The sequence below is a fragment of the Arvicanthis niloticus genome, chromosome 23 (assembly GCF_011762505.2).
Source record: "Arvicanthis niloticus isolate mArvNil1 chromosome 23, mArvNil1.pat.X, whole genome shotgun sequence".
Classification (NCBI taxonomy): Eukaryota; Metazoa; Chordata; class Mammalia; order Rodentia; family Muridae; genus Arvicanthis; species Arvicanthis niloticus.
In genome coordinates, this window is record NC_133430.1 from 23,819,946 (window position 1) to 23,836,791 (window position 16,846).

Sequence of the window (16,846 nt, forward strand, 5' to 3'; positions counted from 1 at the left end):
TCAAATTTATGCATGCAAAGAAGCATCCTGTATTCTAATATTATGTGACAAACACAGCTTCTACTCTATTACTATTGAGTGGGTAATTACTGAATAGGACCAAGAGTTTTCATATTAACTACTATTTTGTCATTAAGCTCCCACTGAACCCAGCTATGATTTACATGAATTGAATTGAAGACAGGATGTCTCTAATAGGATGTGGACTAAAAATGGTGACCCTCTGTGGTTCCACATGTTCTCTGGGTGAGGGCTTAATTACACATGTTCTTACCTCAAGATCAACATTGAAGAGGCAAATTTCCTTAAGGGTTAATTTTATCAGCCTTCTCTTTGTCTTTTATTGGCTCCATCAGAAGACAATCCAAATGCTTGCCACTTCAAAAAATAGAAAATGCATCCATGCTAAGAATTTAAGAGTAAAGTTTCTCATTTTAATAAAAATATAAATTAAAATAAATACAAGAACTTTCATGAAGAGATATCAGTGAATATATATATATATATATATATATATAATATATTATGAACAGTATATATACATATATATACAGTTTTTGTATATTATGATGAATATATATATAAATACTGTGATATTTATATATATAATATATATATATATAAATACTGTGAGTCTTTGTGTGTGTATTACATACTATGTGTTTATTGATGTAATAAAATTAGTAAGGAAAGTAAGTAAAGGACAAAGAACTATATCAAAAATAAAAACCGACAACAAAAGCGGTTAATTCTTTTAGAATATTAAGTGAAAAATATTACATTTAAGTTTAATTCAAAATTAAATACTTAAAAATCTTGTATTTAATGATGCTAAAACCAAAATAATAAACTGAGAATTAAAGTATAAATAAATGTGATAAGAGGAATAAAGAAACCTCCAAGTTATTAAATAAGGCAATGGGAGTAGTTGAGAGTAGTGATGGCTTGGTAAAGAATGATTTCTGCTCTTTAATGGAATAAGAGGACAACTCCCAACAACCACATGAAAATCTCACAACCTCCTGTAACTATGTCACAAGGTGATCTGATGTTTTTATACCTTCGTGGACCCTAAAAGAAGAAAATGTTAGTATAATAAACACATTAGTCTTCACTAATAATTCCATATATGTATATTATATGCATTAAAATAATATCTGACACAGGTTATTTTTTAAATTTTATATATATCACAATATACAACATAAACTTATGTAATTATTGCCAAACATTTTTAAAGTTAAAGAATGTTTTGCTTAGATTTACTATCAGCAAACTGCATAGAATTTGGAGATCTCAATTAATTGGAAGTGGTAAATTAAATATGATCAACTCTGTTTCTATAATGAAATTACCTTTGGATATGTTTGCTGAGCAATGCTAAATGAAGGTGTTGCTAACACATGGTGTTTTGGAAGACAAAGAATACTTTCCGTATGTCTTACTTATGTTAGATTGCTGAATCTATAAAGTAATCTAAAACCAAACATTCACATATTTGTTGGATAGTATTATTTTATAAGCAGAACATCTAAATAAAAGTTTCCCAGAATTATTATCTTTGCATTTACATGTGGATTTATAGCATATCTTACACAATAGCCAACAAGTTAACAAGGAAAGGAAACAGAACTTTTCCATTTAGGAGAGTCTTTATAACAGTTGGGGACAGTGAAAGAACATCTGAGTAGCTCAGGTAATGGATTCTTATCTGCTCTCCTAGGATAAGCCTGTTATCTAAGGAGGGTGAAGCCTCCCCAGAGGTGTTGGGTTGATGAAATTCGAGTACTTTTAGAGTGTCTCTTTTAAGGTAGGAGAATGAGCTTCAAAAAGAACTTTTCTCTCCATTTGCAGTTCTTCAAGTATCTTCTGCTGCAAATAATCAATATAACAACAGCATGGTTTTAAGAAGTATGTTTCAAATGGCTTTATGGTCATGCACAGTTGTATTTGGGGTTACATGTTCTGGTCTCTAATGTCTGCTACTCTTTCTTTTTTTAGTGTTTAATCATTATTTTTTTATACCTTTATTAATGCAATGTACAGTTTACTCATAAATTATATAATGAAAAGAGAAAAATAATGAGATAGAAAATGAAGAAAAGATTGTTTATTGTATTGTTAGTCTTCAATTCTTTTTCAAAAAGATATATCAATTACATTTGTGCAATGCAATACACAGTTGAAATAATGTTTTCAATTTATATAATTTATGAGTCTCTGTCTTATTTTATAAACTTACCAGTATTTGTCCTTATAAATGAAGAATCTCAGTAATTACAAATGTCAGCCAAACCATGGAAATGAAATTATATTTTATTCTAAAACAATTGGGTAATGGTAAAAGAAACAGAGAATCAAATAAGACAAAGTACTCCAATGCAGTTTAGGGAATTTATTGGTAATATATTTATAACTAAATAATCATTAAGTGACAGGAACTATCCTAGTAATTTTTCAAAAACAAAATTAATAAAGAAACATTCTTTATTTGATAAATTGAGTAATAATTTTCCCAGCAGTTTTGAAAGAGCTGATTTCTATATCACTCTGCATTGATTTATTTGAAGAACTCTGCAAACCTAGCTACTTCAAAGTCTGTAAACATGTCCATCTTCCCATTTGTTAAATTGTTAACCTGGTAACAATATCTTTACTCCGATCATATCATTTCACATTTTACAAGAAAAGAGATTACTAATTATAAGGGAAATTATTTCTCTTTTGCATGTACCACTCTTTTTTTAATGCCTCCCAAAATAATCAGAAGTTTTAAGTTACTAAAAGCAAAAAGACGAGAGAATTTTCTTATAGAGGGGATTAGGAGGCAGAAAAATTAAGGGAGAAGTGATGTGATATATTATAATCTCAGAAAATAAAATAAAAAATTAAAAAAATTAAAAGCATTGTTATATTGTATGTTATGATATTAACGGGTTTTCGGGGACAAAAAAGAATGAAAATGTTGTGGATTAACACTGATATGTATGCACGTCAAGTTAATGATTAGTGGAGTAATCAAGTTGGCTTCAGCTCTTGGCATAGTCGATGGTCATTTGTGGGAAAATGAATCAAATTATTCTGTGGCCATGTATTGATTAATGATTGATGTAGTAGTTCCTTGTCTACTGTGGCTGTCGCTATCTCTAAGCAAGTAGGTTTAGATTATATTAAGAAAATTTAGTTGAGCATGAGCCTGGGTATGAGCCAGCCAATAAGCAACATTCCTGTATAAATAATTATTTAAAATGTCCACTGGTCAAGTTGACTAAGTTGCGGTGGCTCTGTGTAGCTTAGCAGCCATGTTTCTCAGCCAGATGTCATGTGTGCTCCATAGCTAGAAATGGCCACCCAGAAACACCAGTCCTGCCACCCACAAGATGACAACATGGGAGATGGCTCTGCCAATCTTCCACGCTGTCTCTAAAGGCTGGGCAGTGCACAGACCACCCTGCCATCCACACACGCCCAGAAAGAAAATGAGACTCTAATGCTTAAATATTAGTCAAAGGCTTTATAAGTTTGATAATGCTCAATAACAATACGCCCATACAATTAGAGGTGTATCCCAATTAGCTAACCTAAATATAAGTTGTTACCCAGGACTGCTCTCCATACTTGCGTGGCTCTTCATCCTCCTACATCTCTGCTCTCCCTAGCTCCACCTCTTCCTTTTCTTCTTCCTCTCCTTACTCCTCTCACCTTAGCTCCTCCTACACATTCCTCCATGGGTTCTTGTTCAGGTACTGTTTTAGTTCCTGCCTTGACTTTACTTAGTTATGAACTCTAACCTAAAAATATAAGCAGAAATAAAACCTTTCCTCTCTAATCTTTTCGAGCCTATTGTTTGTCATGACAAGAAAGCAACCCAAAACACTCTATTTTATAATCTCATTCTGTCTTTTCTGTTGACCTATGTTTGTACTTTTCAAAGAATTTTTGATTTCTAGAGTTCGTAATATGATTTTTTTAAAGTTTACATTTGGTAAGACTTTATCCTGAAATAATAAACTTTTATTAAGTATACAAAAGCAAAAATTCCTGAGGCCTTCGGGTAAGTGCACCCAGGAGCCCCCCAGACACATTCTGGGGGATCCATAGACCCATAGCCAGCGCTAGCACGCCCCTTCCGCCGCTCGCCCCTCCTGCAGTCTGAGGCCTGCGGGTAAGTGCACTCAGGAGCCCCCCAGACACATTCTGGGGGATCCATAGACCCATAGCCAGCGCTAGCACGCCCCTTCCGCCGCTCGCCCCTCCTGCAGTCTGAGGCCTGCTGGTAAGTGCACCCAGGAGCCCCCCAGACACATTCTGGGGGATCCATAGACCCATAGCCAGCGCTAGCACGCCCCTTCCGCCGCTCGCCCCTCCTGCAGTCTGAGGCCTGCTGGTAAGTGCACCCATGAGCCCCCCAGACAAATTTTGGGGGATCCATAGAACCCATAGCCAGAGCTAGCACGCCCCTTCCGCCGCTCGCCCCTCCTGCAGTCTGAGGCCTGAGAGTGAGTGCACCTAGGAGCCCCCCAGACACATTCTGGGGGATCCATAGAACCCATAGCCGGTGCTAGCACGCTCCTTCTGCTGCTCGCCCCCCCTCCGGCCTGAGGCCTGCAGGGTCTGAGCCCCAGACCAGACCTCTACCAGGTCTGCAGTTGTGTGGACCCCGGATTCCACCTGAAACATACTGGAAGGTCCGCTCAACCCAGAGCCACAGAGGAACAACTGAACTCAGAGTGTCAGACAACATACCCTGAGATAGCCAAGAGGAGACACTGCACCAAGAACAGCAGACATCTAGCTGGACTGCTACCTTGGAGGCACCATATCCTGAGGCATCCTAGAGATACCACTGTAATCAGGGCAGCTGGAAAAAAATCACAAAGATATCTGGACTCCTAGAAGACCAAACAAAAGCTAGACAACTGGAAAGACAGGCTTCAATCAGAGACAGAAGTACAGGTAACACTAGAATTAACCAGATGGCAAAAGGCAGGCGCAAGAACGTAAGCAACAGAAACCAAAGTTACATGGCATCATCAGAACCCAGTTCCCCCATCATAGCAAGCCCTGAACACCCCATCACACCAGAAAGGCAGGATTCAGAATTAAAATCACTTCTCATGATGATGATAGAGGACTTTAAGAAAGACATAAATAACACTCTCAAAGAACAGATAGAAACCATTAGAGAGGAAACACAAAAATCCCTTAAGGAATTACAAGAAAATGCAATCAAACGGGAGAAGGAATTAAACAAAACCATGCAGGATCTAAAAACGGAAGTAGAAACAATAAAGAAATCACAAAGGGAGAACACCCTGGAGATAGAAAACTTAAAAAAACGATCAGGAGTCATAGATACAAGTATTACCAACAGAATACAAGAGATGGAAGAGAGAATCTCATGTGCAGAAGATACCATGGAAAACATTGACACAACTGTCAAAGAAAATGCAAAATACAAAAAGCTACTAACCCAAAATATACAAGAAATCCAAGACACAATGAGAAGGCCAAACCTAAGGATAATAGGAATAGATGAGGGGGAAGACTCCCAACTTAAAGGACCAGTAAATATTCTCAACAAAATTATAGAGGAAAACTTCCCTCACCTAAAGAAAGAGATGTCCATAAATATACAAGAAGCCTACAGAACTCCAAATAGTTTAGACCAGAAAAGAAATACTTCCCGCCACATAATAGTCAAAACATCAAATGTACAAAACAAAGAAAAAATACTAAAAGCAGTAAGGGAAAAAGGCAAAGTAACATATAAAGGCAGACCTATAAGAATTACACCAGACTTTTCACCAGAGACCATAAAAGCCAGAAGATCCTGGACTGATATCATACAGACCCTAAAAGAACATAAATGTCAGCCCAGACTACTATACCCAGCAAAACTCTCAATCATTATTGATGGAGAAACCAAAATATTCCATGACAAATCCAAATTTACACAGTATCTCAACACAAACCCAGCACTTCAACGGATAATTGGTGGAAAACTCCATCACAAGGAGGGAAACTACAACCTGGAAAAAGCAGGAAAGTAATCCTCCAAAAACCGTAAAAGAAGGTAGCTACACAAACATATCTCCATTGCCAATAACAAAAATAACAGGAAACAACACTCATTTTTCCTTAATATCTCTTAATATCAATGGACTCAATTCTCCAGTAAAAAGACATAGACTATCAGACTGGATACGTAAACAGGACCCAACATTTTGCTGCATTCAGGAAACGCACCTCTGTGGAAAGGACAGACACTACCTCAGAGTAAAAGGTTGGAAAACAATCTACCAAGCAAATGGTCCCAAGAAACAAGCTGGAGTAGCGATTCTAATATCAAATAAAATCAGTTTTCAACCAGAAGTAATCAAAAAAGATAAAGAAGGACACTTCATATTCATGAAAGGAAAAATGTACCAAGAGGAACTTGCAATTCTCAACATCTATGCCCCAAATGTAAGGGCACCCACATACATAAAAGACACATTACTAAAACTTAAAGCATACATTGCACCCTACACAATAATAGTGGGAGATTTCAACACCCCACTCTCAGCTATGGACAGATCATGGAAACAGAAACTAAATCGAGACACAATGAAACTAACAGAAGTTATGAACCAATTGGACTTAACTGACATCTATAGAACATTTCATCCTAAAACAAAAGAATACACCTTCTTCTCAGCACCTCATGGTACCTTCTCGAAAATAGACCATATAATTGGTCACAAAACAGGCCTCAACAGATACAAAAAGATTGAAATAATCCCCAGCACCTTATCAGACCACCATGGATTAAGACTTGTCTTTGACATGGACAAAAACATCAGAAAACCGACATACACTTGGCAACTGAACAATGCTCTACTCAATGATAACTTGGTCAAGGAAGAAATTAAGAAAGAAATTAAAGACTTTTTAGATTTAAATGAAAATGAGGACACATCATATCAAAACATGTGGGACTCATTGAAAGCAGTACTAAGAGGAAAAATCATAGCTCTAAGTGCTCACAAAAAGAAAGTGGAAAGAGCATACATTAACAACTTGACAGCAAACCTGAAAGCATTAGAACAAAAAGAAGCTAGTATACCCAAGAGGAGTAGACGGCAGGAAATAGTCAAACTCAGGGCTGAAATCAACCAAGTCGAAACAAAAAGAACTATACAAAATATCAACAAAACCAGGAGCTGGTTCTTTGAGAAAATCAACAAGATAGACAAACCCTTAGCCAGACTAACCAAAGGGCGCAGAGACAGCATTCAAATTAATAAAATCAGAACTGAAAAGGGAGACATAACAACAGAAACAGAGGAAATTAAAAAAATTATCAGACCCTACTACAAAGGCCTATACTCAACAAAATTGGAAAATCTGGAGGAAATGGACAATTTTCTAGATAGATACCAGGTACCAAAGTTAAACGAGGAGCAGATAAACCACCTAAACAGTCCCATAATGCCTAAAGAAATAGACACAGTCATTAAAAATCTTCCCACCAAAAAATGTGCGGGGCCAGATGGTTTCAGTGCAGAATTCTTTCAGACCTTCAAGGAAGACCTAATACCAATCCTCTTCAAGCTATTCCATCGAATAGAAACAGAAGGAACACTACCCAATTCATTCTATGAAGCTACCATTACACTCATACCTAAACCACAGAAAGACCCAACAAAGAAAGAGAACTACAGACCAATCTCTCTTATGAATATTGATGCAAAAATACTCAATAAAATTCTCGCAAACCGAATCCAACAACACATCAAAACAATTATCCATCAAGATCAAGTAGGCTTTATCCCAGGAATGCAGGGATGGTTCAATATTCGGAAATCCATCAATGTAATCCACTACATAAATAAACTCAAAGAGAAAAACCACATGGTCATCTCACTAGATGCTGAGAAAGCATTTGACAAAATTCAACATCCCTTCATGTTAAAAGTCTTGGAAAGATCAGGAATTCAAGGCCCATATCTAAACATAGTAAAAGCAATATACAGCAAGCCAGTAGCCAACATCAAACTAAATGGAGAGAAACTTGAAGCAATCCCACTAAGATCAGGGACTAGGCAAGGCTGCCCACTCTCACCTTACCTATTCAATATAGTACTGGAAGTCTTAGCTAGAGCAATTAGATAACAAAAGGAAGTCAAAGGTATACAGATAGGAAAGGAAGAAGTCAAAATTTCACTATTTGCAGATGATATGATAGTATACTTAAGTGAACCTAAAACTTCCACCAGAGAACTCCTAAACCTGATAAACAACTTTAGCAATGTGGCTGGATATAAAATCAACTCAAACAAATCAGTAGCCTTCCTCTACTCAAAGGATAAACAGGCAGAGAAAGAAATCAGGGAAATGACACCCTTCACAATAGCCACGAATAAAATAAATTATCTTGGAGTGAATCTAACAAAGCAAGTGAAAGATCTGTATGACAAGAACTTCAAGTCTCTCAAGAAAGAAATTGAAGAACATCTCAGAAGATGGAAAGATCTCCCATGCTCCTGGATTGGCAGGATTAACTTAGTAAAAATGGCTATCCTGCCAAAAGCAATCTATAGATTCAATGCAATACCCATCAAAATTCCAAATCAATTCTTCATAGAGATAGAAAGAGCAATTTACAAATTCATTTGGAATAACAAAAAACCTAGGATAGCGAGAACTATTCTCAACAATAAAAGAACCTCTGGGGGAATCACCATTCCGGACCTCAAACTGTACTACAGAGCAGTAGTGATAAAAACTGTTTGGTATTGGTACAGAGACAGAAAGGACGATCAATGGAACAGAATTGAAGACCCAGAAATGAACCCGCATACCTATGGTCACCTGATATTTGACAAGGGAGCTAAATTCATCCAGTGGAAAAAGGACAGCATTTTCAACAAGTGGTGCTGGCTCAACTGGAGGTCAACATGTAGAAGAATGCAAATTAATCCATTCTTATCTCCTTGCACAAAGCTCAACTCCAAGTGGATAAAGGACCTTCACATAAAGCCAGGTACACTGAAAATATTAGAAGAGAAGTTGGGGAAGACCCTCGAATACCTAGGCACAGGGGAAAAGTTCCTGAACAGAACACCAATGGCTTATGCTCTAAGATCAAGAATCGACAAATGGGACCTCATCAAATTGCAAAGCTTCTGTAAGGCAAAGGACACTGTCAACAAGACAAAACGGCAACCAACAGATTGGGAAAAGATCATTACCAATCCTACATCTGATAGGGGGCTAATATCTAATATTTACAAAGAACTCAAGAAATTAGATGCCAAACAACAAAATAACCCCATTAAAAAATGGGGTACAGAGCTAAACAAAGAATTCTCAATTGAGGAAACTCGAATGGCCGAGAAGCACCTTAAGAAATGCTCAACATCCTTAGTCATCAGGGAAATGCAAATCAAAACAACACTGAGATACCACCTCACACCAGTCAGAATGGCTAAGATCAAAAACTCAGGTGATAGTAGATGTTGGCGAGGATGTGAAGAAAGAGGATCACTCCTGCATTTTTGGTGGGGTTGCAAGCTGGTACAACCACTTTGGAAGTCAGTCTGGCGGTTCCTCAGAAAATTGGACATAGCACTACCTGAGGACCCAGCTATACCACTACTGGGTATATACCCAGAAAATGCCTCAACAAATAACAAAGACATATGCTCCACTATGTTCATAGCAGCCCTATTTATAATAGCCAGAAGCTGGATGGAAAGAACCCAGATGCCCTTCAACAGAGGAATGGATACAAAAAATGTGGTACATTTATACAATGGAATATTACTCAGCTATTAAAAATAATGAATTCGAGAAATTCTTAGGTAAATGGATGGATCTAGAAAATATCATCCTGAGTGAGGTAACCCAATCACAAAAGAACACACATGGTATTTACTCACTGATAAGCGGAGATTAGCCCAAAAGTTTGAAACAACAAAGATTCAACTACCAGACGACATGAAGCTCATGAAGAAGAAAGAACAAGTGAGGATGCCTAGGTCTTTCTTAGAAGGAGTAACTAAATAACCAAGGGAGCAAATATGGAGACAAAGTGTGGGTCAGAATCTGAAGGGGGGGTTGTAGGGAGACCATTGTGTCTGGGTATTCATTCCATAGGCAGTCATCAAAAATAGACGCTGATAGGGATGTCAGGATGGGAAAGCTGACAACAGCCTGATAAGGCTGTCTCCTTAGAGGTCTCTCAGAGTCGGACATACCCAGAGACAGGTACCCACAGCTATCCATTAATATGATCAAAGTTCCCAATGGAGGAGTCAGAGAGTAAATTGAAGGAACCATGAACCATAAGGGCTGGTGGCCCTGTGAGGAGAGCAAGAATACCAACCAGCCAGAGCTCCCCAGGGTCTAAACCACCAGCCCAGGAGCACATAGGGAGAGACACATGACTCCAGCTGTATATGTAGGGGAGGACGGCCCTGTTGGGCATAGGTGGGAGACAAGATCATTGGTACCCTGAAGGCTGAGCACTGAGGGGGGGGAATCTGAGGGTGGGGAGGGAGGCTGGGGGTAGGTGGGTAAACACCTTCATAGAGGCAGGAGGAGGGAGGATGGGATAAGGGGTTCCTGGGTGGTGGGGGAAATATGGTAAGGGGATAAAATTTGAAATGTAAATATTATATCCAATAAAAGGGGAAAAATAGAAAAGCGGTTAGAACCAACATTCTTAATAAAATGTCAGCCCTCTTTAAAAAAAAAAAAAAAAAACCTATCTTGATACTAAAATTTGTTTTGAGAATTGTATATTGCAGAATGATCAACCTTGGTGTATCTACTCAACAAGCAAGCTGGGCAGACCTGCTCAAACCTCTGAGGTCCGTGAATTCTATCTGGAGGCAGCGAAGACACAGCATCAGAGGATTGTCAACTTGCACTCCCCCCCACCCCTCTTCTAATATCTCAACGCCCATAATCAGCTTGAAGAAGCTAATGATGAGTCAGCGCCCCTATTCCCTGGGCATGGGGACTAAGGTGGTAAATGTTGGGCTGTCTCCCTAGGAAAAAGTAGTGGTTTTGTCGGAATAGAGAGGATTAGCTAGGGTTTATTGCATAGCCATAACCTATTAGTAGAAATCTGTATAATTAATATCAAGATGAAGATATAAATTCTTAAATGGCACCAATTTACTTTGTTTACAAATTTTAAGGTTTTCAGTGGCATGAGCTTTTTAGTGATATAAGAGTGAGATGAATATTGTTACTCTCATAGGCATTGTACCAGTATAACACACTTAGGAATACAAAGCTTAGACCCAGTCCTTCTTTAACTTTTTTAACTGATTTGAGATGGTCAGCCTGTGAGTTAAGGGACTATAGCAAATTCATGACTTGGAGTTTATTATAAGGGTGTTCTCTATGTTTTATTTAGAAATAGCTGAGTGGAGTTAACAGGCAACACTCCAGATTACCTTACATGGATAGCTGGTTTTCAAAACATCAGAAATCCTTAGAATTGACATGACAAACATTTCAGTATTAATGTTCATTTTCATTAGAGACCTGTCTGCTCCGGACAGCTTCCTATGTTAAACTCTAAGAAGAAATTGAGCATCCTTGGAGTTACTCCAGTTGTGGTGAGACAGCCACTAGGCAAGAATTGCCACTTTCCTTCTACAGACAAATTACTGTCCAGAAAAGGACACACTTGCAGAATAGTCGACTGATTATATCTGCCTAGACAGAGTAATCAGCCCTTAATAATTCTGCAGCACTAAGGTCTGTCAGATGATCCTGGGCCAGAAGGCAGAAGAACAGATGCTCCAACGTTTCGAAGTAGAGCGAGTGTCCAGGTGTTCAGAGGTCTCTATAAATTGGCTAAGTTTTAGAAGCTATGCTTGGTGCTTCCCACAATTATAGTCAACTCAGTCATTCTGGATTTCTGATGGGGTTGAAAACTTATAGCTATTTACTTTGAGAGAAAAGATCTGAGTGTATGGTCATCAGCTGACATTCATCCTAAAGCCAAGGAAAAAGCCAGGTTCAGAACTAAGTGTTTTAGTTAGGATAGATGACAGAGGTGCTGTTTAGTCAACAAAAGGATGGACTGGGTATTAGGACTATCTTGTACCTCACTGGTACAAATAGGCATAATTATGCTCTAATTGTATAGAAACTTTTTTTCTAATTGAGAGAAAAGTTTCCTTTTAACAGGAAGGGTGATGTGTAGGAGGAGCTAAGGTGGGAGGAGTACTGAGAGGAAGAAAAGGAGTAAGAAGAGGAGAAGAAGAAGGAGAGGAGAAGCTAGGTGATGAAAGAGAGATAGAGGGGGGAAACAGGGAAGCAGATGTTTATGTATCTCCACCAGTCAAAGATAGTTGATATATCTAGGTTGGGTAGTGGGTTACACCTCTGATTGAACAATACCAAACTTATAAAGCCTATGATTAACATTTCTTAAAAAAATGTATAAATGCAAAAAGGAAAAGGGGGCATGGGATAGGGGTTTTCTAAGGGGGGGGGAATGGGGAAACGGGATGGTATCTGAAGTGTAAATGAAAGATCTAATAAAAAAAAATTAAAAAGAAATTAAAAAAAAAAAACAAAAAAAAAAACAAAAAAAAAAACAAAAGCAAAAATTCAGTCTGAAATTGATGGCAAAATATTTTTAATGATCATGTTTTGAGTTTATAAAGTTCTTGAATTTGATAGGTAAATTTAAAAGGGATGCAGAAATTTTTCAAATTTATATCCGTGTATCAGAGACAGAAGGTTCTGGTAACCAGAGATCCAATCAGTGATTTCAAGACAATTTGCACATGTAAGTAGGACTGCTTCTGATGACTATGGCATCATTTTTTACTTTACTAAGATTCATCATCATTGACAGGATCAGCCTTTGCATCTTTTGTGGTCATATGACTGGGTAGAGTGCAATCTAACAGACTTTATAGAAAATGTCAACTTAATGCTAAAAAGAAACATGACATTCAACTGTGACTGAGTGTGATTCTAATCAAACCCTTGGCCAAGCACTGCATAATTTTTTTTTTCTTTTTCAATAGGCCTGTGAAACTATCTATAGTTACAAGTATGAAATTGAATGTAAAAATGAAATGGCTCCAGGATCACACAGTCATTTGATGAGTTAGAATTTGTACACTGACATCTACTGCTGAAGACAATTTCTCCCCACTCCCTTTATTATAAATAATAATGATGATATTATATTAGCTTAAAATAAACAATGACATCCAAGTACCCTTTTTCTTGTGTCATTATAGTAAGTTTAGAATTCTGTTTTTTCTATATTTTGTTGAAATTAGGCTTTGATTTGGCCTTTTAAAAATGAACACTGTCTTGATAAAATTCTATTTATAAGCTTCCATGGACTAATTTTGAACATGGATGATCACTCTGCATCTGGAGGACAATTACACTGTTACCCCAGTGGTAATAGTATGCTACAGATTCCTAATGACTTACTACATGTGGAATAGACAGTTCCATCTTAGGAATTAAGCAGAGTGATCTAAAACTATAAGGGTTCATGAATATATTAAAGTAGATATATTAGACTGAGGAAACTCTTCTAATTCAGCATCATAAGTAGGTTGGAAAATAACAATTACAGAGTGCCCCACCAATCTGGAATCTGACTACCCATCTTGGGCATCCAACAGGCAGTGAGTGCCCAACTCTTCCTGGTGCTTTAGTTAGATTTTCCACTTCTCTTGATTTAGCCTATTAAAATTACAATTTGCCTGCATGCCTCTTTGCACTGCTAGAACTACTGTCTACCAAGTTCCCTGGGTCTATTATCTAAAGTCTCATTGTAACCCCTTGACTCTGTAAAACTATAGATAGATGACAGATAGATAGATAGATAGATAGATAGATAGATAGATAGATAGATAGATAGATAGATAGATGATAGATATAGACAGACAGGTAGATAGACAGACAGGTAGATGATCACTATCTAGCTATAATCACTAGATAATAAATAGGTAATATATAGATGATAGGGAGACAGTAGATATTAACTACAGACAGACAAATAAATAATAATAATAGACAGCTAGATGAATGATAATAAATAACAGATAGATAATATCTATATCTATCTATCTGTCTGCCTATCTACATAATTTACTCTGTGATGTGTGATTTGAGATTCACTGTTAATGATTAAAACTAGTATTAAAAAGAATTCTTCCAAGACAGTACTATCTTGCAAAAGTGTGAGTAGCTACCAAATTTTGGTCAATAAAACAACTATATCAATTGAGTTTATTATTATTTAACAAATTATTAAATCATGGAAAGACAAAAGTGTGTTTCTGACACAGCATACTCATGACAAAGCAAAAGAAAAACCTAAGTTTATTTAAGTTGGATAAGTATCTTTATGAAGGTCCAATTGACCTATTTTCCATGCATTATTTTCCTATGCAATAACAAGTACAATATGCATGCATTCTACTTTCCTTGATGTAAAAAAAAAACAAACTGAAAGTCATTGCTTGTTTTGGTTCATTTTATCATTTCTGCTTACAAACTTTACCTTTGCTTTTGTACAAGTCCAAAATTCACTTTTTAATTTTTTTCACCCAGATATTTATTTTCAATAACATGTTTGACAGCTTGCCACAAACTAAGAAGAATAATTAATCCTAGAATTTATGAAATGATTTTTGGTGGTAGCCCAAACTAAGATATGAGCCAATACGTAGAGCCCCTCTACTCTAGTTAGGGATCTGTATCTTTGAATCTGCAGCTTTAAAAGGATGCACTCATAGATTGTACTATTGCCAAATGTGACATGTCCTATGTTTTGTCTTTACCCATCAAATCACATCTATTTTATATGTCAAATCTTCCAGTACTTCCATTTTAAAATAGCATTAACCATTGTGTTTATGATCTATTCTTATAATAAATGGAATTAGTTTCATTCTAAGTCTAATAACTTATAATCATATCTACTAAGTCCATTCTACTATGAAAGATAATACTCACAGGCTCCAAGTATTACTATACTAACATTTTTTAGAATGTCTAATCATCTTAGCTCACATCTATAGAAGAGCTGTCTGCACTTTCCTTCTCTCTCTTCAGAAAAATACTTATTACTCAAACTTTTGCCTCATCTTCATTGTTTTTGCTGGATAAATTGCTTAAAGAAGAGCCTGAGATTCTTTGTTGTATATTGTGCCCACTTGACTCACTTTTATTTGTCAATGGTAATCTATGAACGTACATTTTCTGAAGCAACTACACTATCAGATAATACATTTTTTTAAACTTGCAGTTAGTCTTCTACATGTGATGTTACAGAAAGCTTTTAATGAGGTTTGAGATTGTTACATTGGACAGTCAAAACAGCTCATTTTAGTTATTTTGATAACTAAATATGTATATAATTTATATAAATATGTATATAATTTGATAATTATATATGTATATAATTATATGTATAATCATATACATATAAAATTGTAAAATGAATTAACTCCCTGAAAAGATAACTGAATTGTGTCCATCTGTTGTGTGAAAGTTAAATTTGATCTCATATGAAAGGGATGCTTTGCTTTTTCTTGGAAGTAATTTTTATAAGTAAACATTTAGCTAAAGCACAAAATATCACTAGAAAGGGTAAGAGGCTCATGGATGGCGAGTTTTCTGACTCATTTCAGAAGTCAACAACTAAAGGCAATGAACACTGACAATGAAGAGCAAGATTTTACTGCTAGAAAAAAGAAAGTAAACAATACTAGAAACATATAAAGAAATTTAATGTTATATCATATTCGGGTTTGAAAGAATGGTAGAATTATAAAATGAATGATGGCCCTGTACAGTTGAGATATTGGTATGAAACAATCACTTAAAATCAGCTGTAAAATTAGAAATTCCCACTTTACCATTTGCAAATGGTGGCTTGAACAAAGTGTATTCTGAAATCTGCTACTTTTTCTGAGCTACTGTAAATCTTAATTGTGGGTCTGAAGTCTCTGATGGCTGTTAGGTTTAGTATGCAAAGCATGATCAGACATGGAGATGTCTTAGAGCCACAAGGCATCATTCTTTCTATCAATTCAGTATCTGTGAAGAATTTTGAAGAACACATGTTTATATCTACTACTTTTGAACTTGTTACATATCCAGTGTACAACAATAATAAAAGGAGCAAATAGGAAAATAATTCCAAGAAGTGTCACTCACATTTGAATCCGCAAACAAAATGGTATCCAACAGAGCAGCATTTCAGAGCTTCACACTCTGCTATTTGTCCTAAAATGCCACTACATTACAACTCAGTAGCCATAGTGCATCTTTCCAATAGTATAGATGGACTTTGCTTATTTTGAACTCAGATATGAATAAAATCAGATAAGAATTTTCCTCTGCTTTGTGTTGCTGAAAAATAACTTTATGTTCATTTATATTGCATTCATTGGCTTGGATTTTTATTATTCTTACTATTAAACAGTATTCCATTTAGTATCTCGATCAAATGATATATTAATACCCTATCAATAATTTGTGATTAACTTTTTATTTGAGACCTAACAGTGGTGATATCAGTATTTTTCTAGTATTGTTTACATGTGTGAGAAAATTTGATGAGTATTCTAAATTAACTTTAATTCGTTAGTTTCAAATCTCCTCTTATAACATAAGTACCAAAAATGGTGAAAAGATAAATATGAAAATCGTATTTCCATGATCCCATTCAATAAGTATGATTGAGCTTCTTAAAGGAGCTTAAAAAAAAGGTCAAACTTCCCATTATTCAAAGTCTTTTACATTCTAATTGGAGCATTAATGGTGAAAAACTAAATTAATAGATAATAAACTA

At 36.2% G+C, this 16,846-nt stretch overlaps 1 long non-coding RNA gene across 1 annotated transcript in view; it reads right to left on the reverse strand.

Moving 5' to 3' along the window:
• Positions 1-327: 327 nt before the first annotated feature.
• The window catches only part of LOC143436634 (uncharacterized), a 90,460-nt gene continuing 73,941 nt past the window's right edge, over positions 328-16,846 (reverse strand). The window contains exon 3 of the long non-coding RNA XR_013106519.1: positions 328-378. This is a non-coding gene — a long non-coding RNA (uncharacterized LOC143436634). The remainder of the gene's footprint in view (positions 379-16,846) is intronic.